Below are 26,168 nucleotides of genomic sequence, written 5' to 3'. Positions count from 1 at the left end.
CCATTTACTTAATTGTTTCGGGTTTGTTCTTGTAGGTCTTTTCCTTCTCTTGTGTTTCTTGCCTAGAGAAGTTCCTTTAGCATTTGTTGTACAGCTGGTTTGGTGGTGCTGAACTCTCTCATCTTTTGCTTGTCTGTAAAGGTTTTAATTTCTCCATCAAATCTGAATGAGATCCTTGCTGGGTAGAGGAATCTTCGTTGTAGGTTACCTCAATAATTTTTTTAAATTATTGTTTTAAAAGACACAGAAGAGATAAATATTTCAACCTGCAGGATGGTGTATGGGGGTGGGAGTTGTGTATATGTGATAAAAGGGTTTTAAATAACATTTTGATTTTAGGTTACATACCAAACAAAGATGTGCAGAAAACTAAAAGAGGACATGCTAAGTAAGGAAAAGGATTCAGCAGATTTTACAGTGGTGCCTTGAACTTACAAGTCAGTGGAATATGAGTTACACAGACCAGTGTGATCAAATATTTGGTGGAAACTTCCTGTTTTGCAGATAATCTGGTAATGGTGGAAATGTGGAAAAAACAATTTGCAGGAAGATTGCTATTTCTGTGTCAAGTATTTTCTGTATAAAATAATTGAATACTTTCAGTTTCAAAACTGAAGATTACTCGGAAGCTACTTGCCATATAGAAAAAAATTGAGGCTGAAAAATTTTATCAGTACCATTTATGATAAAGTGAGAATGAAATGAATGAATGGTATGTATAAAGAACTTTGGTTTGAAAGTGACAAGGACATCATCAACTCACAAGAAACACAATAAGATTCACAAATGACTAGAAAATCCTGCAATCTACCAGACCAGTTCTGGTAATCCAGAGGGCACATAGAGTAGGACAGTCAATATGTATATCCACAACTTTTGATGAGTCTGTAGCAGGGACTCTGACTTTCTTGCAAGAGTAGGATGCTTTGAGGACTTATGATTGGTTTTCAAACCAAGTGATTATTATAACAAAGAATAGTTTAAAACTATGGATGGGATGAAGTCTTACCCTAGCCTGACAGTAATCACTGATATCATCTTTATACCTACCAGGGTGAGCTAGATGACTTTATATAGCTCTTAAGTGGCACTCATTTGTATATGAACCTGATATTCTCACAAAGGCAAAAATGATTGTATTTGCATCTTTTCCTCTCTGAAGTAGGAAGTTCCCCCTTCTTTTCACTTAGGGAAAAAAGCAGTAATTTTTTAATATTGTACACTTTTTCTTGTTAAAAGTTTGATAGTTGTTTTTTTTTAGTTTTGTAGGAATTTAATTTTGTGAGCTAATTACACTAGGAGCTAAAGTTGAGGAATTTACATCTCACAACTTTATTAACTTTTTACACTTTCTACTTTAGAAATTGATTCTAAATGAGGGTAGCAGGATGATGGTGGGTAAGATTAGTGCAGTGGCATTTGACATATATGACTGAATGGAAGAAGGACAGTCAGTGATCTCACTGTGCATTCAAATATAAACATATAATGATTACACCGTGTAATCACCACTGACATCAAGAAGAAGAAAGTTGCCAGCATTCCAGGAAATTTCTGCATGTTGCTTCCAAATTATAGCTCTTCTCCTCCCCACAGGTGACCACTATCCTGTCCTGTGTAGTAATTCCTTTTTTCTATACCAGTGGTTCTCATAGTATGGTCTGGCATCAGCATCATCTGGGAATTTGTTAGAAATGCAAATTCTTGGGCCCTTCCCCAGACCTAATACACTTATACATTTTTTTGTAAGATGCATATTTATATGATTAAAGTATAAAGCATTGATTCTCAAACTTTAGCATATATCAGAAAAACCTGGGTGGCCTATTAAGACACAGATCCTGAGCCCTACATCTAGAGTTTCTGATGATCTCTTTCTGTTGTCTGCTTTATTCACTAATTTTAATTTTCCTATATCCTGGGTATATTTGACTCTGTGCTAGTCATTGCACTTGAAAGGTTATTTTGTAGGAATAATTGTGAGGCCTATAATGAAAATACTTTGCTCCAAAGACTATTTGCATTTACTTCTGCCAGGCACCCAGGGGCACTACCAGTCTGGGCCCACCTGTTCAAAGTTTGCTATTTCCTAGAATACTCAAGGGATTGTTATTCTGTTTTAATTCTCCTCAGGTTATTCCAATTCTTGTTCACCTTCACTCTGAGATCCTGGAACCCAGATTGTTGTAGGGGAAGGTCTCCTGTCAGACTCCCTAACTTGCATGGACCCAGAGTTTTGTTTTTTGTCCCCTTCTGCACCCTGAAAGGCCATCAGAATGGAGTTTCTAATTTTCTGGGATTAGCTTCAGGCATGTCTACTTCTCTAGATTCTTGACTTCTCTTTTTGCTGATAATTCCTTACTATTTTATAATCTCTTTGATGCTTTTAAAAAGATTTTTAAAAATATATTGTATCCAGTTTTTTAGTTGTTTTCAGCTGTAGGCCTGATGTGAACAACCTAAACGACGATTAGCAGAAACGGGAAATCTGCAAAATACATTATTAATGCACAGCAGGTTTTCAAAATACTGTGGTTTTTCAAAACATTAAAAATACATGGATGTTGATATCCTTAAAAAAAAAAAACACCTTCTGTTTTTAGCTTATACCTTTATCCAGACATGGGACACACAAGATGATTTTGATACAAAAACTCTCCTTGTGAAAAGATTCTCAGGGTTGCATATTTATGACATTTAATCACTCCAAAATGTTCTGATTTTTACTAGTGGGTTCCCAGGAATGCTTCCCACAATTTCAGAAAGCCTCACAAAATGCAGAGATGTGCCTAGTACAGGATCCATTTCACAGTTTGTGGCACTTTCTATGAGGTTTAGTTTTTCCATAGCTTTCACAAGTCTGGAGACATGAAATTTAGGAAGCATGAATGGTTTACACTCTTATGCCTATTAAGGTTTCTGCCTGGGATAACACATGGAGTGCCCCAAACTTTATTTACTGTCAAGTTCTAAGTATTTGATGGACATTTTAACTACCTCTCTCCCCCGCCCCCAAAGTATATCACATCCCCTTTTTTTCCTATGTCAGGTTGATCCCTTGAGGTAGGCAAGATTCTCAAAAAGGAAATACCCCTTCCCAACTTGTTCCTGACAAGTCAGGAAACATTCTTTCTGGGTAAGAATGAGTCTGTTATATTTATCTTTAGGTATCTTTTGAAGGGGATTGGAAATAGAAATACACTAATCCTGCATTTGACCATTTGGAAGGTAAACTGGTAGGCATTTTAGAGGTCAGAGGTTGTTAGAATTTGCTGAGATGCTTCATTTTGAGTACTCTAATTAGTGCTTAACAATTGGGATTTATAACAATCCCTGTAGGCTAGGCTTGGGGTAGGAATGCACACACTCTGACAGCTATTTCTAGAGAATTTTAAGGATGTTTAACAGTCCCTTGATGACGTCAGGATTCCCTGAAAAGGGGGAAGTGTTGGTTGTGGTAAGATCCCATGACCCCTGGAAGCTTGTGGGTCAGGATCAATGTCAGGATTTAACCCTGGTGGTAGCAAGAACTAGCTTACCTCAGCTGAAAGCCATAACTCAGCTACTTAGAGCAGGGATGCCCTAAGGTGGTACGTACAGCAGGTGCTGCTTCCCAGTGCCTTTCTTTTCTCCCCCTGAGATGTGCCCTGAGTCTGCGGGTTTATGGGACTAATGCAGGATGGGGGTCCCGCCGATTAGAGGGGCACTGAGTCTCCTCAGTCTGTTTTTTTTTTATCAGTTTAGAGGGTGGTGTCATTGATAGGTAAACCAGTAAATCTGTACTCTAGCTACGTTGTTACTGGACCTAAAGCTCCTGTTTTGAATACAGACCTTCAAACTGAAACACAGAATGTAGGAACTCTCCAGTTCAGAGCTACAAATAACAAGGGGCCTTTCCATAGGGCTTTTTGCAGCCACGGACTTTTTAAATTACAAGTCGTGACCCACCACAGTCCACCCCTTAGTTGACAACTTTTGTCTAGACCAATATGACGACTCCAGACCAACATGATGCCATCATTATTTTCATATATCTCATCACTTAAAAATTGAAATATTTAGTTCACAAATAATAAACTTCCTTAATATAAATTCCCACTTCATCACAAGGTATGGAAAACCAGGACCGCATGAAATTCACTCAGCTTAGCCACTTCCTTATGGATATATCTTATTGAATCCCATGTGTTTGGGGAATTGTCTGGGATATAGGTATTTTTCCTTTTTAATAGCACATGGTCCTCCTTCCTAGCTAGAATATAACATTAAGGACATGTAGTTTTAGACCACTGTATATCTTATGACTACCATTTCTTCAGCATTACTGTTGCATATATATATAGTAGCTGTATCACAGATCTCTGAGTTACTTTGTCAATCTAAACTTTGGAAATTATAAATTCTGTCCCGGATCCCAATAAGGATTTTAGGGAGCCATTTAGTGGCTCCCAGTGCAGGTCTAGTTAGTCCCAAATAGCAGCAACTACTGTATTTTTCATGCAGCCATTGGATTGGTCCTCATATCCAATAGGTAGGAGAATTAGGAGTGGGTGTACACATTTTGCCAAAACCCAGAGTCCAATTTTTGGTACTTAATATGGGTGTTATAGGATAAGATCTTTATGAGCATCCTTGATGTTACAAGTACTGGTGCTGGTTCCCTTCAGCTCAGACTCAAGAGAAGCATATATAGATAGGATTGGGGACTGTGCTTAGGACAGGGACAGCAGGGTCCAGGAAGTGTCTCAGGGTTTGGGGAATGGGTCATTTCTCTGACAGCTCCAGTTAAATGGCCAGCTACAGTTAACCCTGTTCCAGCTGATAGAGATTTCGTAAGTTTAATGTGCTCCCATCTCCACATGTATCTTCTCTTATAACTGCAACAGGGCCTCCATCATCACTTTTAAATTTAGCCTTTGCGTAAACTATCCAGGTTCTGAAATTTGCCTGTTTTTTTACTTGGTACCATGATTTCGCATCCTTTAATTGTTCTGGAATGAAGTATGTATCTTCACAGTTGAGATCTGTATTATTCTATATATGCAGCCTCTAGACTAATTAGATAACTTGGCATATGGCCAAATATATGCAATTTAGTTTTTTCTTGAGAAAAGTCAATTATTACAGGTGTTCTGAATTACCTGAAATGTCTAATGTGATCGTTCCTTCAAGATAGAACTGCTGTTATCACCAGTGCTGTTGTATTATACTAGAATGAGGACCTCTAGCTTATTGGCTATAACCTTATTTATACTGGTATTATAGCCAGACCTTCTAGAATTTATCTTCACTATCTTCAATGCAGGTACCAGATATCTCTTTGAATTTCTTTCCAAGTTTCCATGCAGAGTTAGCTCCAGCTAACAGCTGTATGTGTTGGCATTGAAATTTTGGGCAACACTGGGTAAGAGCTCCTAGCCCAAGAGCCCCTGGAGGAGAGCCCTGTACTCATTCACTTTACTGGGAACTAATACCTGGAATAGTACAATAAATCAATAAATATTTTTGTCCTACTGCACATCATTGTCTTCCTACAGTGAAGTCTTCATTGAGAAGACTTTCAAATGAGAGTGATTTCAAGAACCCTAGCCAGTAAAACCAGTGTTCTCAAGGGAGGGGATGGTCCTCTCATTGGGTTTGGTGGCAGCCCAGTCGATTTCTTCCCTTGCATCCTTCCAAGCTTTTTCTGAGTAGAAATGGTAGAAATTGTTATAGAAGAAATGCTAAAATCATCCAAAGAGTAGGTCCAAGTCAGCTAGATGCTCTCTATAGCTGTCCAAAGTCATCATTTGGTCAACCTAGGGTGGCCTTGATAGGTAGCTAAAGGTTCTTTCTTTGTATGGGGAGAAGAGGAGAAGATGGGGCAGAGATAGTAGTTATGTCTTTCCTTTCTTTATTACCCATTCAGTGTTTCCAGACCTGTCCGTTGTTATGTCTGTTAGCCTATAGACTCCTGCAGAGGTCCCTGTGGCTTGGTTTCCATGGAACATTTGTGTCTCAACCACACCACACTCTGTACCCCACGCTGTGTACCTACTAGTCTGTTACCTGTACATAAAGCCTCCTGTTCCCAAGTGTTCCCAATGAGGAAAGTGTCCTAGTCTGAGGACATTGGCCTCCCCACTAGGGCATTTGTTTCAGGACTGTCTGAAGTTTGGGTATTAGGGTTGAAGAGCAGACAGTAAGGTTGGCAATCTCTATTAGTTTTCTTGGTATTTCCTTGCCATAACATTTATGGATTGCCCATCAATTTGGGCTTTTTGTACCCTATCTTTTAGTAGCCAGACCAGTAGGTCTTTCTACTGAGAACTTCTTTACATTTCCCCCCGTTTTGCTTTGGTTATTTTGGGAACTGAAATTCCCAGAAGTCTCCTTAAGCCATCTTTTCCAAAACTGTGTATAAGAGAGACTGCTAATTAACTACCTCTTTATTCTTTTCTTCTTCTTTATTAACAGAATCCTGATTTGCATGGATGTTGGCAATGTTCTCAGCTGAAAAACTACATTGTCCAGCCTCCACTACTGATAAGGATGACAGTGTGACAGGGTTCTTGTCAATGAGGTGTAATTATGTCATGTTCTTGTCAATGAGGTGTGGAAGGGTTTCTAGTAAATCCCCTTAAAGGGGATAGCCTCAGGGCTATGCCCTTTTGCCCTAGTTTCTTCCCCTTCTTTCTACCTGCACCTTAGAGGAGATGGTGGACATAGAATAGACATCTAGCAGCAAGATGATTATGGGAGGAAAGCCAAGAGAATAGCTTGGGTCACATGGGAAAAGGCTGGGTTAACAGGCAGATAGGCCCTGTGTGTGAACTCAGACAGACTCCATAATTTTTCCACACTACCACTACCCCTGCCACGTTGGGGCTGGGGAAAAAAATTTCCTGTGTCGCAACACATCCGTACTGCTCACATATCTCCATCACTGTTGGCAGTAGGACTGTGCTGCCATAATTTACTCTCACTATCAGACCTAGACTGTTTTTTGCATCTAAATCCACTAAAAATAATTATTTGGCCTCTTAACCCTAAGTTCACAAGTTAACATTTCTTATTAATGGGAGGTCTAAGATCCTCCAGTGGAGTGGTGGCACACAATTTGAAAGAAGTTCAGAAGACAGCAAGTTAGACAATTTTGACAATTAGATTTTTTTAAAAATTAATATCCACAGGTACTGGTTTTTTAAATAGTAGTAATATAAATATACCATGGGGTGGTTTTATAACACATTACCAGTTTAAATGCATATGTTCATATTTTAAGTTTCGTGGAAGTGAATTACTTTCCTTCTAGATTCCTATTTATTTTCAACAAGCTATTTCTGTTTTGTATTATTTGTAATAGTGTAACACTGGAACAGATTTAAGATCTCCAAATATAAAGGGTTATTGTGACAACTTATAAAGTTCCAAGAAAATTTGTGTATTAAGAATAGAAGTTACAGGGGCTTCCCTGGTGGTGCAGTGGTTGAGAGCCCGCCTGCTGATTCAGGGGACGCGGGTTCGTGCCCTGGTCCGGGAGGATCCCACATGCTGCGGAGCGGCTGGGCCCGTGAGCCATGGCCTCTGGGCCTTCGCGTCCGGAGCCTACGCTCCGCAATGGGAAAGGCCACAACCGTGAGAGGCCCGCGTACCGCAAAAAAAAAAAAAAAAAGAGTAGAAGTTACAAAATTGTATCTGTAAATGTCTCAGTTTATAGGAAGGTAATTTCTATGTGTACATATGTATTCTGTAGAAGGCTTTTATATCAAGCTGTTATTTTCTTTCTAGATAAATGGGATAATAGCTTTTTAGTGTTCTTTTTTCTTGAATTTTTCTGTAATGAGTTAACTTTTTTCATAAGAACAATTTTTTTAAGATTAAAAAAACTTCCTCATGATGGATAGTTAACAAGAGAAGCAGAAGAGTGTTGCTGAGAAATGAATATCAGGAAGAAGTCAGGAACTGCAGGAACCAAGGGGCACTTACTCTTGTTGCTGAGACACCATCATAGCTGCTGGATGACTCAGATTACTGCAGCTCAAGAACTGCTCCTGAGCTGCTGTGGGATCTGAATGGCAATAAGATGAGCCCTGGCTGTAATGCCAGGGATGCTCTTTCTTGTCTGCTTTTACTTCTTACTTCCTCATGTTACCTTCCCCCATCCCATGGTAACATGTCTCTGTGATCCTTGAAAACTGTACTTTCATTTATTCAATATAACACTAGAATCCAGGTTATATGCCAAACCTCTAAGTAACGCTGAGGATCTACCAGTGAGCCAAACAGACCTTCGTGGAATTACTGTCCACAGGTAGAGATAGATGCTAATCAGATCATACAGATATATAGATTGGGACAGAATGGGATAAGAACTATGGAAGAAAAGAATTGGCTGCTAGGAAGTGGAGTTACTGGGCGAGAGGGAAGACCCACATTGTATTATGCACTCAGCATGCCAATCAGAACTCGATTTAAGCTAAGAACTGTAAGAGACGCAAGAGTCAGGTAAGTGGCGATTGTGGAGGGGGGAAGAAGAATTTTAGACAGAAGAAATAGCACCTGTGAATGCCCTGAGCAGCAGTGAGCCTCGTAGGCCTAAGGAAGTGAAAGGATGGTGGCCAGAGCATAGAAAGTAAAGAGAATGGCTCAAGATGAGCGTGCAGAGGTAAGTAGAGGCCAAATCACAAAGGGCTTTGTAAAGCATGATAGAATTTTATCTTTTTTCCTAAGCAAGAAAGACATTGAAAGATTTTGAACGGAAAAATACATTAATCAGGCTAGTTTTCATACTGGCTGTGGTATGGCAAATGGATTGGAGGAAGACACAAGAATGGGATTAGAAAAAACAGGAGGTAACTGATAAATTGTAAATATCACAGTGGTCCGTTAAGAGCCAGTCACAGATTCAGTCATTTATATTGCAACTCTAGTTAAATGAGACAGTATTCAGAAGCAATTGTAGGTGCTAGCCCAGAATTTGTAAGCTTAGCTAGCTATTACAGTTAGCAGTCTCTGCTTTTGAATTGGCTGCCCATCTTCACTCTTCTCTGTAATGGTCCCCATGTTTGCCATAGATAAACTGTTGAGCAGTGGCCATGTCTGAGTTATAAAATAAACTTTCTGCTTTGCCCAAAGAATTGAAGCCACAGTTATAAAAAGGATTGAAGAAATAATGAGTGCTTACTATTGTACCAGGCACTGGCATATGGAGTGAGTAAAAACAGAGTTCCTGCCCTCATGGAACTAATTAAATAGACTGGGGAGAGTGTTAAATCTTGCAGATGTAATTACAGACTGTGAGATGACCATGTCTACTTGGCTTGTCAGCCACGAAACAAAATCTTAAGGTATATTCTTCATGGATCCCAAACCGAGGGCTACCTGGTATGATTGTGCAATTGGGATGTTACACAAAGATGCCTGGCCAAGGAAGTTAGTGGGGACTAAAGCTCTGTCAGAATTTCCCTTGCCAAGCCATGCCCTTGTGCAAGGCTACATCTTTACAAACGAAGGGTATGTTTTTCTTTGTACTAAGGTGTCAGTAGCATCTTTTCCTCTGATATTAGAAGGGAATTCCCTATTCTCAAAATTGAATGGGAGGCTCTACCTTGTAAATGGGTAGCTGACTTGAGCACAGAAATGTATCTGAGGTGAATGTAAAAGACATGAGTGGGTATAATTGTAGACTTAGAAAAAATGGAAAATAAAACTGGGAAATGAAAAGGCCTAGGACATTGATGTTTGTAGGGCATAAATTTTTGAAAAATGGATCCTACGTCTGCAGGAATTAGAGCAATATTAAAGGCCTAAGACAGAGTAGATAAAGACAACCCAGTGGTGGGACAGTGGAGGAAAGAGCTGGACTCTGCATTACAGGAGTAGTTATACTGGGTTGAGTGAACTTATAGGCATCATGTTGGGAAAAGCTGTGGTGGAGGAAAAAGGGATCCATGTATAAAATTATGTATTTCTGTATCCTGATCCTAGCTAATTGAACAAATCTTTACTCCGAAATTTTAAAATGTCAGACTTCGTTCTGAAATCATGGACTCTGTAGAAATGGTCTTGCTTCTGTGAAGAATCTTTTTTTTTTTTTAACATCTTTACTGGAGTATAATTGTTTTACAATGCTGGGAAGAATCTTGTCAGAATAAATCCAGAAACAAAAAGCAGAGAACAAGGAGACTGGTACCTTGAAGTCATGTCTCTTCCCAACAGTTTTATCATATTGGACAACTGGAGCAGACCTCTCTGAGCCTTAGTATTTCATCTTAAAATTAGAGGCTGCTTTCCTTGGTGGGTTATGAATCTTGAAAGATATTGAGGAAAAAACTCTGTAAACTGTGAGGCAATAAGAAGGGTAAGTTTTTCATTAAATGCTGAGTTTCAGTGGCCTGACCCTGCTCTGGATTTAGTTGGCTGGGTCAGCAGAATCTCTACCTTGGAACAGTCTCTTTCTGAGTGGAGGTCTGGGCTGATTTCTGGCAGCACCAAGGGCTTTGACTACACTCTAGCACTGATAATTGAAAAAAATTTTAGTCGTACAGATTCAAGACAATAAGTTTCCTAACTCAGGTTATGTTTTGAGCACAGGACAGATGTCTTCTAATGGAATCTGTGGTCAGTTAGGATCTTCTCTCCTTTTGATGAGGCCCATAAAATCGAGGTAACTGTCACATGCCAGCACCAACCGTAACAGAAGCATTAGAGAGCTTCGTCCCCCTCGGCTGCTGGTTTCTTGGACGTCTGCAGCCTGCACAGGACTGGTCCACTGCTCCTCAGGCTCAGTCCCTCACTTGCCTTCTTTCTCTTGACAGATATTTTGTGGATCATAGAAAAGAGTGGGAAGATAAGTAAAAGTATCTATCAGCTTTTTTTCCCTCTTGTGGTCATTGCTGAAACAATAGTAGCTAAAATTAAGTTTAATCCCCGTGTAACTTCTGACTAGAGCAAGAACCCTAAAAATAAAAGGCAATTCAATGTGTCTTCCCACATTTATAGGAAGATTGCCTTCCCCACTTTCTAAGTAGCTGAGACAGAAGTACAATGTTCGATTCATGCCCATCTGAAAGGATGCTGAAGTTCAGTTTGTGTGAGGACACTGGATTGGACACTGGAAGGTCAGCAGATTGACAAGGTGGTCCAGGTGATAGGAAGATGTGTCATCCATATTGAACATGTGCAGCAGGAGAAGGCTTATGTCCGTGTTGGTATTCACCCCAGCAAGGTGGTTATCACTAGGACAAAACTGAACTAAAACTGCAAAAAGACCCTTGAACATAAAGCTACATGTCACCCAATAAGGAAGTAAAAGGACAACTGTAAGGAAGAAACAATTGAAGTGATGCAGAAATAAAATAATCTTATCTACAACTTCCATTAAGAAATGCTAAAATTAGTATGTGTATGTATATATATCGATCAACAGATAGATTTGTTTAATATAGTTCATTTATGTACATAAATATAAATATATATTCATGTGTATATATTCATAAACATATGTCTAATATCTTTATGAAGACCCATGGGGAGATTTCCTTATCTCCACATTAAAAATAATTTTGCTTCTCATGAATGACAGATTTCTCTAATTTTTGGAGACCCTGATCTTGTAACAAATCAAGTTCCTCATTTTCATGGAGTGTTCTGATGCCCAGAGCACACATATGACAGAAAAATGGGCAAAAGATTTTAACAGACCACATATATACACAAGAAAGTTATAAAAAATGGTTCTTAAAACATATAAAAATATATCTAGCCTTACTCAGAGAAATGCAAAGTAAAATTACAATAAAATACTATTTCTTATCTATCAGATTAGGGAAAGTTGGATAATATGATGCCCCTTGAGCATTTAGCTCTGGTGACCAGAGGGGAGTGTGCTGCAGGGCCCCGTAGGATGTCTCCTACATAAGGCCACTTCTCCAAGATCAAGGAAATGTAACTGACCTACCTAATACATAGAAATAAACATAGAGAATTAGGCAAAATGAGGAGATAGAGAAATATGTTTCAAACAAGATAAAACCCTGGAAAAAGAACTAAGTGAAGTAGAGATACCCAATAAGAGTTCAATGTAATGATCATAAAGATAATCACCAAACTTAAGAGAAGAATAGATAGACACAGGATTTTAATAAAGAGTTAGAAAATATAAATAAGAACCAAACACAGCTGAAGAATACAATAACTGAAATTAAAAATACACTAGAGGGACTTCCCTGGTGGCACAGTGGTTAAGAATCCGCCTACCAATGCAGGGGACATGGGTTCGAGCCCTGGTCTGGGAAGATCCCACATGCCCCGGAGCAACTGAGCCCGTGAGCCACAAGTACTGAGCCTGCACTCTAGAGCCTGCGCGCCATGACTGCTGAACCCGTGTGCCGCAACTGCTGAAGCCCGCGCGCCTAGAGCCCATGCTCCACAACAAGAGAAGCCACTGGAATGAGAAGCCTGCGCACTGCAACGAAGAGTAGCCCCCACTCACCACAACTAGAGAAAGTCTGGACGCAGCAACGAAGACCCAACGCAGCCAAAAATAAGTAAATAAATAAATATTAATTTATTTAAATAAATAAATAAAAATACACTAGAAGGAATCAACAATAGATAAAATGATACAGAGGAATGGATCAGCAAACTGGAAGGCAGAGTGGTGGATATCACCCAACCTGAACAGAAGAAAAAAAATTCCAGTGAGATATCACATCACATCTGTAAGAAGGGCTATTATCTAAAAGACAAATTAAGTGTTGATGAAGATGTGGAGAAAAGAGAACACTAATGCACTGTTGGTGGGAATGAAAATTGGTGTAGCCACTATGGAAAACAGTATGGAGTTTCCTCAAAAAATTAAAAATAGAATTACCATATGTTTCAGCAATTCCTGGATATTTATCTGAAGAAAATAAAAATGAAAACTCTAATTTGAAAAGATACATGCACCCCAATGTTCACAGCAACACTATTTACAATAGGCAAAACATGGAAGCTTTTTATTTTATACATAGTACTTTCTACCACTTAATCCCCTGCCCCTATCTTGCCCCTCTCCCTACTGGTAACCACTAGTTTTTTCTCTGTATCTGTGAGTCTGCTGCTTTTTTGTTTTATTCACTAGTTTATTTTTTAGATTCTACGTATAAGTGATATCATTCAGTATTTGTCTTTCTCTGACTTATTTCACTTTGCATAATATTATCCATGTCCATCCATGTTGATTTCATTTTTTATAGCTGGGTAATACCTATATATATATATAATCCATTCATCTGTTGATGAATACTTGGGATGCTTCCACATCTTGACTATTGTATATAATGCTGCTATGAACATTGGGGTGCATGTATCTTTTTGAATTAGTGTTCTTGTTTTTTTGGGATATGTACCCAGGAGTGGAATTGTTGGGTCATGTGGTAGTTGTATTTTTAGTTTTTTGAGAAACCTCCATACTGTTTTCCACAGTGGCTGCAACAATTTATATTCCCAACAACAGTGTAGGAGGGTTCTCTTTTCTCCACATCCTCTCCAATATTCATTATTTGTGTTCTTTCTGATGATAGCCATTCTGACAGGTGTGAGGTGAATATCTCATTGTGGTTTTGATTTGCATTTCCCTGATTATTAGTGATGTCGAGCATCTTTTCATGCGCCTATAGGCCATCTGCATTTCCTCTTCAGAAAAAATGTCTATTCAGCTCTTCTGTCCATTTTTTAATTGGGTTGTTGTTTTATGTTGAGTTATATGAGCTATTTATATATTTTGGATGTTAACTCCTTATCAGCCATATCATTTGCAAATATTTTCTCACATTCAGTAGGTTGTCTTTTCATTTGTCAATGGTTTCTGCTGTGCAAAAGCTTTTAAGTTTAATTAGATCCCATTTGTTCATTTTTGCTTTTAGTTCTTTTGCTTTAGGAGACAGATCCAAAAAAAATATTGCTGCAATTTATGTCAGAGTGTCCTGCCTATGTTTTCCTCTAGGATTTTTATGGTTCCAGCCTCACATTTAGGTCTTTAATCCATTTTGAGTTTATTTTTGTGTATAGTGTTAAGAGAATGTTCTAACTTCATTATTTTACATGTAGCTATCCAGTTTTCCTACCACCACTTATCGAAGAGACTGTGTTTTCTCCATTGTATATTCTTGCCTCCTTTGTTGTAGATTAATTGACCATGAGTGTGTGTGCTTATTTCTGGGCTTTCTATCCTGTTCCATTGATCTGTGTGTCCATTTTTGTGACAGTACCTTACTGTTTTGATTACTGTAGCTTTGTAGTATAATCTGAAGTTAGGGAGCATGAGTCCTCCAGCTCTGTTCTTTCTCAAGATTGTTTTGGCTATTCAGGGTCTTTTGTGTTTCCATACAAATTTAAAAAGTTTTTGTTCTAGTTCTGTGAAAAATGCCATTGGCATTTTGATAGAAATTGCATTGAATCTATAGATTGCCTTGGGTAGTATGGTCATTTTAACAATATTATTTCTTCCAGTCCAAGAACATGGTATATCTTTCCATCTGTTTGTGTCATCCTCCATTTCTTTCATCAGTGTCTTAGAGTTTTCCAAGTACAGGCCTTTTACCTCCTAAGGTAGGTTTATTCCTAGGTATTTTATTCTTTTGACCTGATGGTAAGTGGAATTGTTTCCTTAATTTCTCTTCCTGATAGTTTGTTGTTAGTACATAGAAATGAAACAGATTTCTGTATGTTAATTTGGTATCCTGCAACCTTACTGAATTCATTGATGAGTTCTAGTAGTTTTCTGGTGGTGTCTTTAAGATTTTCCAAGTATAATATCATGTCATCTGCAAACAGTGGCAGCCTTACCTCCTCCCTTCCAATTTGGGTTCCTTACTTTTCTATTTCTTGTCCAACCACTGTGGCCAGAATTTCCAATACTATTTTGAATAAAAGTAGCAAGAGTGGGCATCCTTGTCCTGTTCCCAATCCTAGAGGAAATGCTTTCAGCTTTTCACTATTGAGTATGATGTTAGCTGTGGTTTTATTTAACTTTTTACCTTCCAGTGTTCCTTTTCAGTAGTACCTCTGAACTCCTACACAGTGTCTGTGTAATAGGTAGGATCTACTTTCATCTTTACCTCTTCTTGAAACTTACATTTTTAAATGCATTATTTCTAATTTGTCAAAACATATATTATTATTCTCAACTCAAACTTTAAGTCTTAGATCTATAATTAAATATATTAAAAACTCACAGAATTCTGGCCCCAGTTGTGTAATAATGAGCTTGGAAGTCGCCACTTTGTCCCAACAATAAGCAAAAAGCTTAACATACTGAAAAACTAACAACTCCTCTTGGATCAGTAAGAGGAGGGTGGACACAGGGCAAATGGTTGCTCCCAGGATTGGACAGACAGATGAATACAGGGAGTCACGGCTTGCCTAAGCAGAAACCTCCCACAAGTGGAAAACACCATGGCAACTAGTACAAGAGTAGGAATATATGAACTGTAATTTGACAAATTACTAGAGGCTCAGTGTGGATAACTCTGAGAGTTCAAAACACCAGAGATACCTAGTCTTGGGGGAGGGTGGATGGTTAGGGGTGGGCACAATTTTGTGAGTTTACATTTAGGAGCTTGACCAGATTTTCACAATAAATATTGGAGAAAAGTCTCCTTACACTTCCCTCAGGGGAAGGGGAAAGAAATCATTTCAAAATATGCCAGAGCACTCTGTTCTTTGTAACAAGGCCTGCCCTCAGAAGAAACTAGTTAACCAGAGCCTAGCCTGCTAGGGTTTTATCAGCCTAACTATCTCAGGGGAAGGAAAGTGTACTATTCCAGCCTACTCTAGCCTTCTTGTTCCACCTAAAGGGGGGAGAAGAGAAACTGAGAAACCCTGTGAAGTTCGCAGTCCAGAGGTACAGGCCCACTAAACAACTGAGATCTAATCATAGGACTATAAATGCTTCCCCTTCCCCTACACCTTATCACCACATTTTTAAAGGCCTATTTATAGCAGTTCCTTTTAACCAGTATATCACATTCAGCTATTGAGAAAAATTACAAGGTATATTAAAATGCAAAAAACACAATTTAAAGAGGCAGAGCGGGCTTCCCTGGTGGCGCAGTGGTTGCGCGTCCGCCTGCCGATGCAGGGGAACCGGGTTCGCGCCCCGGTCCGGGAGGATCCCACATGCCGCGGAGCGGCTGGGCCCGTGAGCCATTGGCCGCTGAGCCTGCGCGTCCGGAGCCTGTGCTCCGCAACGGGAGAGGCCACAACAGAGGGAGGCCCGCATACCACAAAAAAAAATAAAAATAAAAATAAAAAATAAAGAGGCAGAGCAAGCATCAGACCCAGTCATGGCAGGAATGTTGGAATTATCAGCCCAGGGAATTTAAAATAATCATGAATGATATGCTAAGGACTCTAAAGGATAAAGTAGACAGCATGTAAGAAGAGATGGGCAAGGACTTACCTGGTGGCGCAGTGGTTAAGAATTCGTCTGCCAATGCAGGGGACACAGGTTCAAGCCCTGGTCTGGGAAGATCCCACATGCCGCGGAGCAACTAAGCCTCTGCGGCACAACTACTGAGCCTGTGCTCTAGAGCCCGTGAGCTACAACTACTGAGCCCACGCACCTAGAGCCGGTGCTCTGCCACAAGGCCTCTGCGGCACAACTACTGAGCCTGTGCTCTAGAGCCCGTGAGCTACAACTACTGAGCCCATGCACCTAGAGCCGGTGCTCTGCCACAAGAGAAGCCACCACAATGAGAAGTCTGTGGCACTGCAACAAAGACCCAACACAGCCAAAAATAAATAAATAAAATTATTTTTAAAAAACAGAAGCTTGGTAGCTATCTTATAAACACTGTAATTTAGAAGACAATTGCATCATGTTTTTACAAAAAAAAAAAAGAGATGGGCAATGTAGCAGAGAGATGGAAACCCTAAGAAATAAATGCTAACAATCAAAAACACTGTGACAGAAATGAAGAATGCTTTTGATGGGCTTATTAGTAAACTGGACACAGCTAAGGAAAGAATCTCTGAGCTTGAGCATATATCAAAAGAAAACTTCAAAACTGAAAAGCAAAAAGACAAAAAAAAAGCTAGAACAGAATATCCAAGGACTGTGGGAGAACTATAAAAGCTGTACATGTAATGAGAATATCAGAAGAAGAAAAAGAAAAAATGAACAGAAAAAAATATATGAAATAATAATGATTGAGAATTTCCCCCAAATTAGTGTCAGGCACCAAACCACAGATCCAGGAAGCCTAGGGAATACCACCAAGTAGGATAGATGCAAAAAATACTATACCTAGGCATATCATTTTCAAACTATACAAAATCAAAGATAAAGAAAAAACCCTGAAAGAAGCCAGAGGAAAAAATACTTTTTAAAATTTTGGCCACAGCATGTGGCATGTGGGATCCCTGAGCAGGGATCGAACCTGCACCCCCTGCAGTGGAAGTGTAGAGTCTTAACCACTGGACTGCCAGGGAAGTCCCCAAAATACTTTATTTATAGAGGAATAAAAATAAGAATTACATTCAACTTCTCAGAAACCATGCAAGCAAGAGTATGGAATGAAATATTTATTGTTGGGAGAAGAAAACCACCACCCTAAAGTTCTGTACCCTAGAATTCTGACCCAATGGAATTATTCTTGAAAAGTAAAGGAGAAACAAAGACTTTCTCAAGCAAACAAAAATTGAGGGAATTTGTTTCCAGTAGATCTGCCTTGCAAGAAATGTTAAAAGAAGTTCTTTAGTGAGAAGGAAAATGTAGGTCAGAAACTTGGATCTATATACAGAAAGGAAGAGCACTGAAGAAGCAGTAAGTGGAGGTAAAAGAAAAACTTTCATTTTTCTTATTCTGAATTGACCTTACAGATAACAGTTTGTTTAAAATAATAATATAGCAACAATGTAGTAAATTATGTATGCTTACAGATATATCATACATAATATATGCACACACATATATGCTTAGTTGTGCTTATATATAAGTGAAATGAATGACAGCAATGATATAAACAACCGGAGGGAGGAATTAGGATTATTCTGCTGTTATAAGGTACTGACACTACTGTTAAGTGATATTCACTTAACAGGGAGGGTGGGAGGGAGGGAGATGCAAGAGGGAAGAGATATGGGAACATACGTGTATGTATAACTGATTCACTTTGTTGTAAAGCAGAAACTAACACAGCATTGTAAAGCAATTGTACTCCAATAAAGATGTTAAAAAAAAAGTAGATTTGCATTAGTCGTAAATGTATATTGCAAACTCTGAGGCAACCTCTTAAAAAGTTAAAAAAGAAGTATAACTGGAAGACAAAAATAGGAACAAAGAACAAGGGCAACAAATAGGAAACAGTAACAAATATGGTAGATATTAATCCAACTGTTATCAATAATCACTCTGAATGTCAATGGTCTTAATGCACCAATTAAAAGACAGAGATTGCCAGAGTATATTATTAAAAAACAAGACCCAACTATATGTTTTCTACAAGAAACCCACTTTAAATTTAAAGACACATATAGATTAAAAGTAAATGGATAGAAAAAATAAAACATGCTAACATTAATCAAAAGAAAGCAGGAGAAGCTATATTAATGTGAGACACAGACTTCAAAGCAAAGAAAACTATCAGAAATAGAGAAGGGCAATACATACGGACAAAGGGGTCAATTCTCCAAGAAGACGTAACAGTCCTTAATGTGTATGCACCTAACCACAGAGCATCAAACTATGTAAGGCAAAAACTGATAGATGAGAAATAGATGAATCAACTATCATAGTTGGAGACTTTAACACTCCTCCATGAGAAATTGATAGATCCAGCAGGCAGAAAATCAGTAAGAACATAGTTGAATTCAACAGCATCATCATACTGGATATAATTGACATCTATAGACTACTTCATCCAACAACAGCAGAATACACATTTATCTCAAGCTCATATGGAACATTCACTGAGATAAACTACATTCTGGGCCATAAAATATACTTTAACAAATTTAAAATAATAAAAATCATACAATGTCTGCTTTCAGACTACAATGGAATTAAACTAAAAGTCAGTAACAGATTAGTGGATATCCCAAAATATATGGAGATTAAGCAACACACTTCAGGGGTTTCCCTGGTGGCGCAGTGGTTGAGAGTCCACCTGCCGATGCAGGGGAGATGGGTTCGTGCCCCAGTCTGGGAAGATCCCACATGCCACGGAGCGGCTGGGCTCGTGAGCCATGGCTGCTGAGCCTGCACGTCAGGAGCCTGTGCTCCGCAACGGGAGAGGCCACAACAGTGAGAGGCCCGCGTACCGCAAAAAACAAACAAACAAACAAACAAACCACACTTCTAAATAACACATGGGTTAAAAAGAAATCACAAGAAAAAATTTTAAATATTTGGAACTAAATGAATATGACAATACAATTTATCAAAATTTGTTGGATTCAGCAAAAGCAGTGCTTAGAGGAAATTTTATAGCATCAAATGCATATATTAAAAAGGAAGAAATACCTAAAATCAGTAATCTAAGTTTCCACCTTAGAAAACTAGAAAAAGAGCAAATTAAATCCAAAGTAAGCAGAATAAAAGAAAGAATAAGATTTAGAGAAGAAATCAATGAAATTGAAAACAGAAAATCAATAGAAAAAATCAACAAAACCAAAAACTAGCTGTTTTGTTTTTAACTATTTACTGTTTTTTTGATTTTTAAAAAAAATTTTTATTGAAGTATAGTTGATTTACAATGTTGTGTTAGTTTCTGGTGTACAGCAAAGTGATTCAGTTATACATATATATATTCTATTTCATATTCTTTACCATTATGGTTTATTACAGGATATTGAATATGGTTCCCTGTGCTATACAGTAGGAACTTGTTTATCTATTTTATATATAGTAGTTTGTATCTGCTAATCCCAAACTCCTAACTTATCCCTCCCCCACCCCCTTTCCCCTTTGGTAACCATAAGTTTGTTTTCTTTTTATTTTTAAAATTTTGTTATTGAAGTATAGTTGATTTACAATGTTGTGTTAGTTTCACGTGTACAGTAAAGTGATTCAGTTCTATATGTATATATTTTTTTCTTTTTCAGATTCTTTTCTCTTATAGGTTATTTCAAAATATTGAGTGTAGTTCCCTGTGCTATACAGTAGATCCTTGTTGGTTATCTATTTTATATACAGTTGTATATATATGTTAATTCAAAACTCCTAATTTATCCCTCCCACCCCTTTCCCCTTTGGTAACCGTAAGTTTGTTTCCTATGTCTGTGGGTCTATTTCTGCTTTGTAATAAGTCCATTTGTATTACTTTTTTTAGATTCCACATAGAAGAGATATCATTTAATATTTGTCTTTCTCTGTCTGACTTACTTCACTTAGTATGATAATCTCTAGGTCCATCCATGTTGCTGTAAATGGCATTATTTCATTCTTTTTTATGGCTAATATTCCATTGTGTGTGTGTGTGTGTGTATCCCACATCTTCTTTATTCATTCGTCTATCGATGGACATTTAGGTTGTTTCCATGCCTTGGAACAATAGTCTTGGAAACTATTACTATTGTAATAGTACTGCTATGAACATTGGGGTGCATGTATCTTTTCAAATTAGAGTGTTCTCCAGATATATGCCCAGGATGGAATTGCTAGATCATATGGCAACTCTATTTTTAGCTTTTTAAGGAACCCTCCATACTGCTAAAAACTAGTTTTTTGAAAGATCAATAGAACTGATAAGCCTTTAGCCAGGTTAACTAACGAAAAGCTTACCAACATCTGCTTAGGATATAGAAATATGAAAATAAAAATCACTTTCGTTATTACAGTTAGAAAATGCAGGACAGTGTACAAAATTGCAGCTTTTCTTGAACTCATTAGATAACCAAGGTTACAGAATGACTGGTTATCTTAACTCTAAGGAAATACAGGAGTCTCTAAAGAGACACAAGACACAAACACTGACTCAGTTGTGGCAAAGCACAGGAAGAAAATGAGGCCACATCATAAGTAGAGAAGAAAAATTCAGCTAACATTTTTAACTAATTGCTAAAGTCTGAATATGACTATAGGATAATCTGAGAGAATAGTATCCCTAGGAGCCATAGAAATAAGTGAGTTTGTCCCTACTTGGAAGCTTTTCTCAGTGGACTCCCAGAAGGTATTTATTCACAAAAAAGACTGATTGGCAGGGCAGGAGATTAGAGGAGACAGCATCCCTTGAGGTACAAGCCTGAAGGAAGGGAGCAGTCACTACTACAGGAAAGGCAGATTTCCTGGCTGGAAACTTATCCCCTTCAGAAAAAAAGAGTTAAACTGCTAAGGGCAGGAAAACTGTGGCTGGAAGAAAGGGAAAGAAAAAAAATCCTGGGCTCAGACTATTATAGGTCTCCTACCACTGGGGGAGGGCAGGATCACTGAGAAGGTCTCACCTCCAAAACCCAGGGACATAGGGCCTACCTAAGACTGAGGTGGGAGCAAGACGAGAGAATCATCCTGCCCCAACGAGGCTACCAAGCGCTGGTAGTAAGAAGCGATACAACTACTACTGAGGGTGGAGAGACATCCTCTCTGAAATGCAGGCAAAGGCAAACAGTAAAGGCCTAAAGCTGAGAGTGGAGCAGGAACATTGAGAGAAACTCTCAAGTAAACCTGTCTCTCCATAAGAACAAAGTAACACTAGAATTGGATGCCAGTGGTGAACTGAAAGTGAATATAGAACAACCAAACCCAACCCCAGCTCAATTCCTGACTACATTGACTCAACCCCTCCTATATGTATGGCCTAGTGGAAGAATATCACCCAATTCCAGGCATAGATACTACTTACCTTAATCTTTACTGTCCTACTCACAATGTATGGCTTTCAACCAAAATACATAAAACACAAAAGGTAAAAACAAAAAGAAACAAAAATATAATTCATAGTCAAGAAACAAAGTAATCAACAGAACTGAACTCATATATGACTCAGATTTTGGAACTTGGACTTAAATAACTATAATATACTAAAGGGTCTAGCAGACAAGGTGGACAACATGTATGAACAGAGGGAGAATTTCAGCATAGAAATGAAAACTGTAAAAAAGAGTCAAATAAAAATAAAAAACATAGTAACAGACAAAATATTATATGCATGTGTGATTAAAAAAATACTCAGCATATTTCTATTCCCTCTGTGATAAAGAAGTCTACAAAAACCGTACAGTCTTTTGTTTTTTTTTGTTTTTTGTTTTTTTTTTGCGGTACGTGGGCCTCTCACTGTTGTGGCCTCTCCCGTTGTGGAGCACAGGTTCTGGACGCACAGGCTCAGCAGCCATGGCTCACGGGCCTAGCCGTTCCGCAGCATGTGGGATCTTCCCGAACCGGGGCATGAACCTGTGTCCCCTGCAAGTCTTTTGTTTTTTTTTTGTTTTTTGTTTTTTTTTTGCGGTACGTGGGCCTCTCACTGTTGTGGCCTCTCCCGTTGTGGAGCACAGGTTCTGGACGCACAGGCTCAGCAGCCATGGCTCACGGGCCTAGCCGCTCCGCGGCATGTGGGATCGTCCCGGACCAGGGCACGAACCCATGCCCCTGCGTCAGCAGGCGGACTCTCAACCACTGCACCACCAGGGAAGCCCCACAGTCTTATACTTAACTGGTGAAAGATTGACTGCTTTGCTGCTAAGATCAGAAACAAAGCAAGGATGTCTACTCCCAAAACTCCTATTTAACATCAAACTGGAGTTCAGTAAGGCAAGAAAAAGTAATTCCATTCATATTGGAAAAGAAGAAATAAAACATTTCTATTCATGGATGAAATGATTTTCCGTGTAGAAAATCCCAAAGATTCTATGAAATATCCTACAAAACATATACTAGAAACTAATAAAAGAAGTCGTCAAGCCACAAGATACAATTGAATATATATATTGTAGAAATGATTAGAAATTAAATTTTTTAAATAGTACCAATTATACCAAAACATGAAAAACTTAAATATAAATCTCAAAATATGTGCAGGGTTGTATGCTGAAAGTTACAAAACACCAATGAAAGAAAGCAAAGCCCTAAATAAATGAAGATATACACTGTATTCATAGATTAGAAAATTCAATATTGTTAAATTGTCAGTTTGAAATTGATCTATAATTTCAACACAATTCCAATCAGAAACATAGTAGGCTCTCTTGTAGAAGTAGACAAGTCGATTCTAAAATTTATATGGAAATACAAAGGACCTAGAATACCCAAAACAACTTTGAAAAAAACAGCAATGTTGAAGAACTCTGTACTACCTGATTTTGATACTTATGATAAAGTTATAGTAATCAAGCCAGTGTGGGCTTGGTGAAAGAATAGACATGTACAATGAAGGAACGAAATCGTTTTATTAGGTTATCTTGGAGTTGACCATTTCAGATTAACTTTCTTATCTATATAGCAAATCCTTTCAATTTGTAGATTCATGTTTTATTTCTGGGACGTTTTCTTCAACTATAATTTTAAATAATCCATTGCTTTATAATTCTTCTTCAAGGGCTCCAGTTATATCTAAATTGCATTTCCTGTGTTCTGTGTCAATCATTTCCTTCCTGACTCTTTTTACTTTATCTTATTTCCTTTTCTTAGCTGATTGTTTGTCTTTCTTCGGTGCTGCTTATTAAATTTCCGTTTGAGTCCATTCTCCCTTGGGTGCTGTAGTGAGTTAAATGTCGGCCTCCCAAAAGATATGTCCACTTCAAACACATTAATGTGACTTTATTTGGAAAAGGGGGTTTTGCAAATGTAATTAAGTTAAGGATCTTGAGATGAGATCATCCTAGTTTAGCTGGGTGGGCCCGAATTCCAATGGCAATTGTCCCTAGAAGAGAAGAGAAGGGAAGGGGGAGAAGACATTTAGAAAAGAGGGCAATATGAAGATGGAGGTGGAGATTAGAATAGTGCATATATAAACAAAGAACATCAAGGATTTCTGGCAGTCACCAGAAGCTAGGAGAGAGGGATGAAAGCTAGGAGAGCACCTCCAGAAGAAACTAGCCCTGCTGACACCTTGATTTCACACTTCTGGCCTCCAGAACTGTGAGAGAACTAATTTCTATTGTTTAAGTCACACAGTTGGTGGTCATTTGTTAAGGCAGCCTTAGGAAACAAATGCTTAAAATTTACTTTTCAATTTTGAGATAATTTTTCTTCCTCTTCTATTTATTCCTTGAGTTCAACTAACTTTTTAAAATATCCTCCGATTTTTTTCCAAATCCATTTATGTTCTTAATTTCTGATTGAAGATAGCTTTTCTTATTTCCAAATACTCGTTTTGGGGTTATTTAGAAAATTTCATGGTGTTGCAATTTTCTTTCACTTCATAGTTGTTTGGTTTTTTTGTGTTGTTTTGTTTTTTATCTTTCTTGGAATGGTAGAGGAGTTTCATCTCCTGAGATGTTTGATTCTCTCTCTTTGTCTTTCTAAGTAGCTTTGCATAGATTTATTCCATTTTCTTCAGTTCTTTTTGCAGATTTGTGATAGTTTACAAGATTCTTAGTTTAATGATGCCCTCTTCTGTCAATATGGGAGAGTACAATTTCTTTAATGCTTGTTTTTTGTATGTTCTGTATTTGAGATCTAAGCCTATTATGTGCGTGGAAGAATGTAAAGATTTATCTTAAGACCCTCACCTTTCCAGTTCAGTATGATTGAAGCTTATTGCTGTCTCAGGAAGAGCAGAAGCACACAGTATTCTTGTATTACCCCAGGGTGCTATCTTCACATTTCCTTATGGGGATGCTTTCTCTAAGCCATCCTCAACTCTACTCCCTACTTCCTTCTCTCCTTCCATGTACCCTCTGCCTCTGGAAACCACTGTTTAGGTATATCTCACAAAAGCAAGGAGGCTTAAACCAACAATAAAGCACTCATAGGGAAAAAAAGGGACAGAATTAACAGAGAAGAAAGGCAAAGGGAATTCCTGAGATGATGATGATGCAATGAAATTCTATGGCAACACCTTGTTTAGTGTAGGATTAGAGATCACCAACTCAGGAGGGATGACTCCCACACAACCCCTCAAAAAATGAAGGTAATAGAATGTCTAATATTTATAAATAAATATACTGAGAAAAGTTTAACAGCTCTGTCAGAATTTGGGGTTAAACTAGTTATACTACAAAAAAAAAACCCACTAAGCAAGCAAAAATGTAATCATTAACTCTTGGGACAGGGATAGGTTTGTTTCTTTTTTTCTTTGAATTTTATTTTATTATTTTTTTATACAGCAGGTTCTTATTAGTTATCCACTTAATACATATTAGTATATACATGTCAATCCCAATCTCCCACTTCATCCCACCACCACCCCTACTCAGCCACTTTCCCCCCTTGGTGTCCATACGTTTGTTCTCTACATCTGTGTCTCTATTTCTGCCCTGCAAACTGGTTCATCTGTACCATTTTTCTAGGTTCCACATATATGTGTTAATATACGATATTTGTTTTTCTCTTTCTGACTTAGTTCACTCTGTATGACAGTCTCTAGATCCATCCACGTCTCTACAAATGACCCAATTTCGTTCCTAGTGCTGCAGTGAACACTGGGGTGCATGTGTCTCTCTGAATTATGCTTTTCTCTGGGTATATGCCCAGTAGTGGGATTGCTGGGTCATATGGTAATTCTATTTTTAGTATTTTAAGGAAGCTCCATACTGTTCTCCATACTGGATGTATCAATTTACATTCCCACCAACAGTGCAAGAGGGTTCCCTTTTCTCCACACCCTCTCCAGCATTTGTTGTTTGTAGATTTTCTGATTATGCCCATTCTAACTGGTGTGAGGTGATACCTCACTGTAATTTTGATTAGCATTTCCCTAATAATTAGTGATGTTAAGCAGCTTTTCATGTGCTTCTTGGCCATCTGTATGTCTTCTTGGGAGAAATGTCTATTTAGCTCTTCTGCCCATCTTTTGATTGGGTTGTTTGTTTTTTTAATGTTGAGCTGCATGAGCTGTTTATATATTTTGGAGATTAATCCTTTGTTGATTCTTTTGCAAATATTGTCTCCCATTCTGAGGGTTGTCTTTTTGTCTTGTTTGTAGTTTCCTTTGCTTTGCAAGCTTTTAAGTTTCATAAGGTCCCATTTGTTTATTTTTGTTTTAATTTCCATTACTCTAGGAGGTGGATCAAAAAATACCTTGCTGTGATTTATGTCAAAGAGT

Source organism: Physeter macrocephalus, chromosome 1 (genome assembly GCF_002837175.3).
Source record: "Physeter macrocephalus isolate SW-GA chromosome 1, ASM283717v5, whole genome shotgun sequence".
NCBI lineage: Eukaryota > Metazoa > Chordata > Mammalia > Artiodactyla > Physeteridae > Physeter > Physeter macrocephalus.
The sequence above is the reverse complement of the archived record's forward strand: the minus strand, read 5'-3'. Positions refer to the sequence as shown.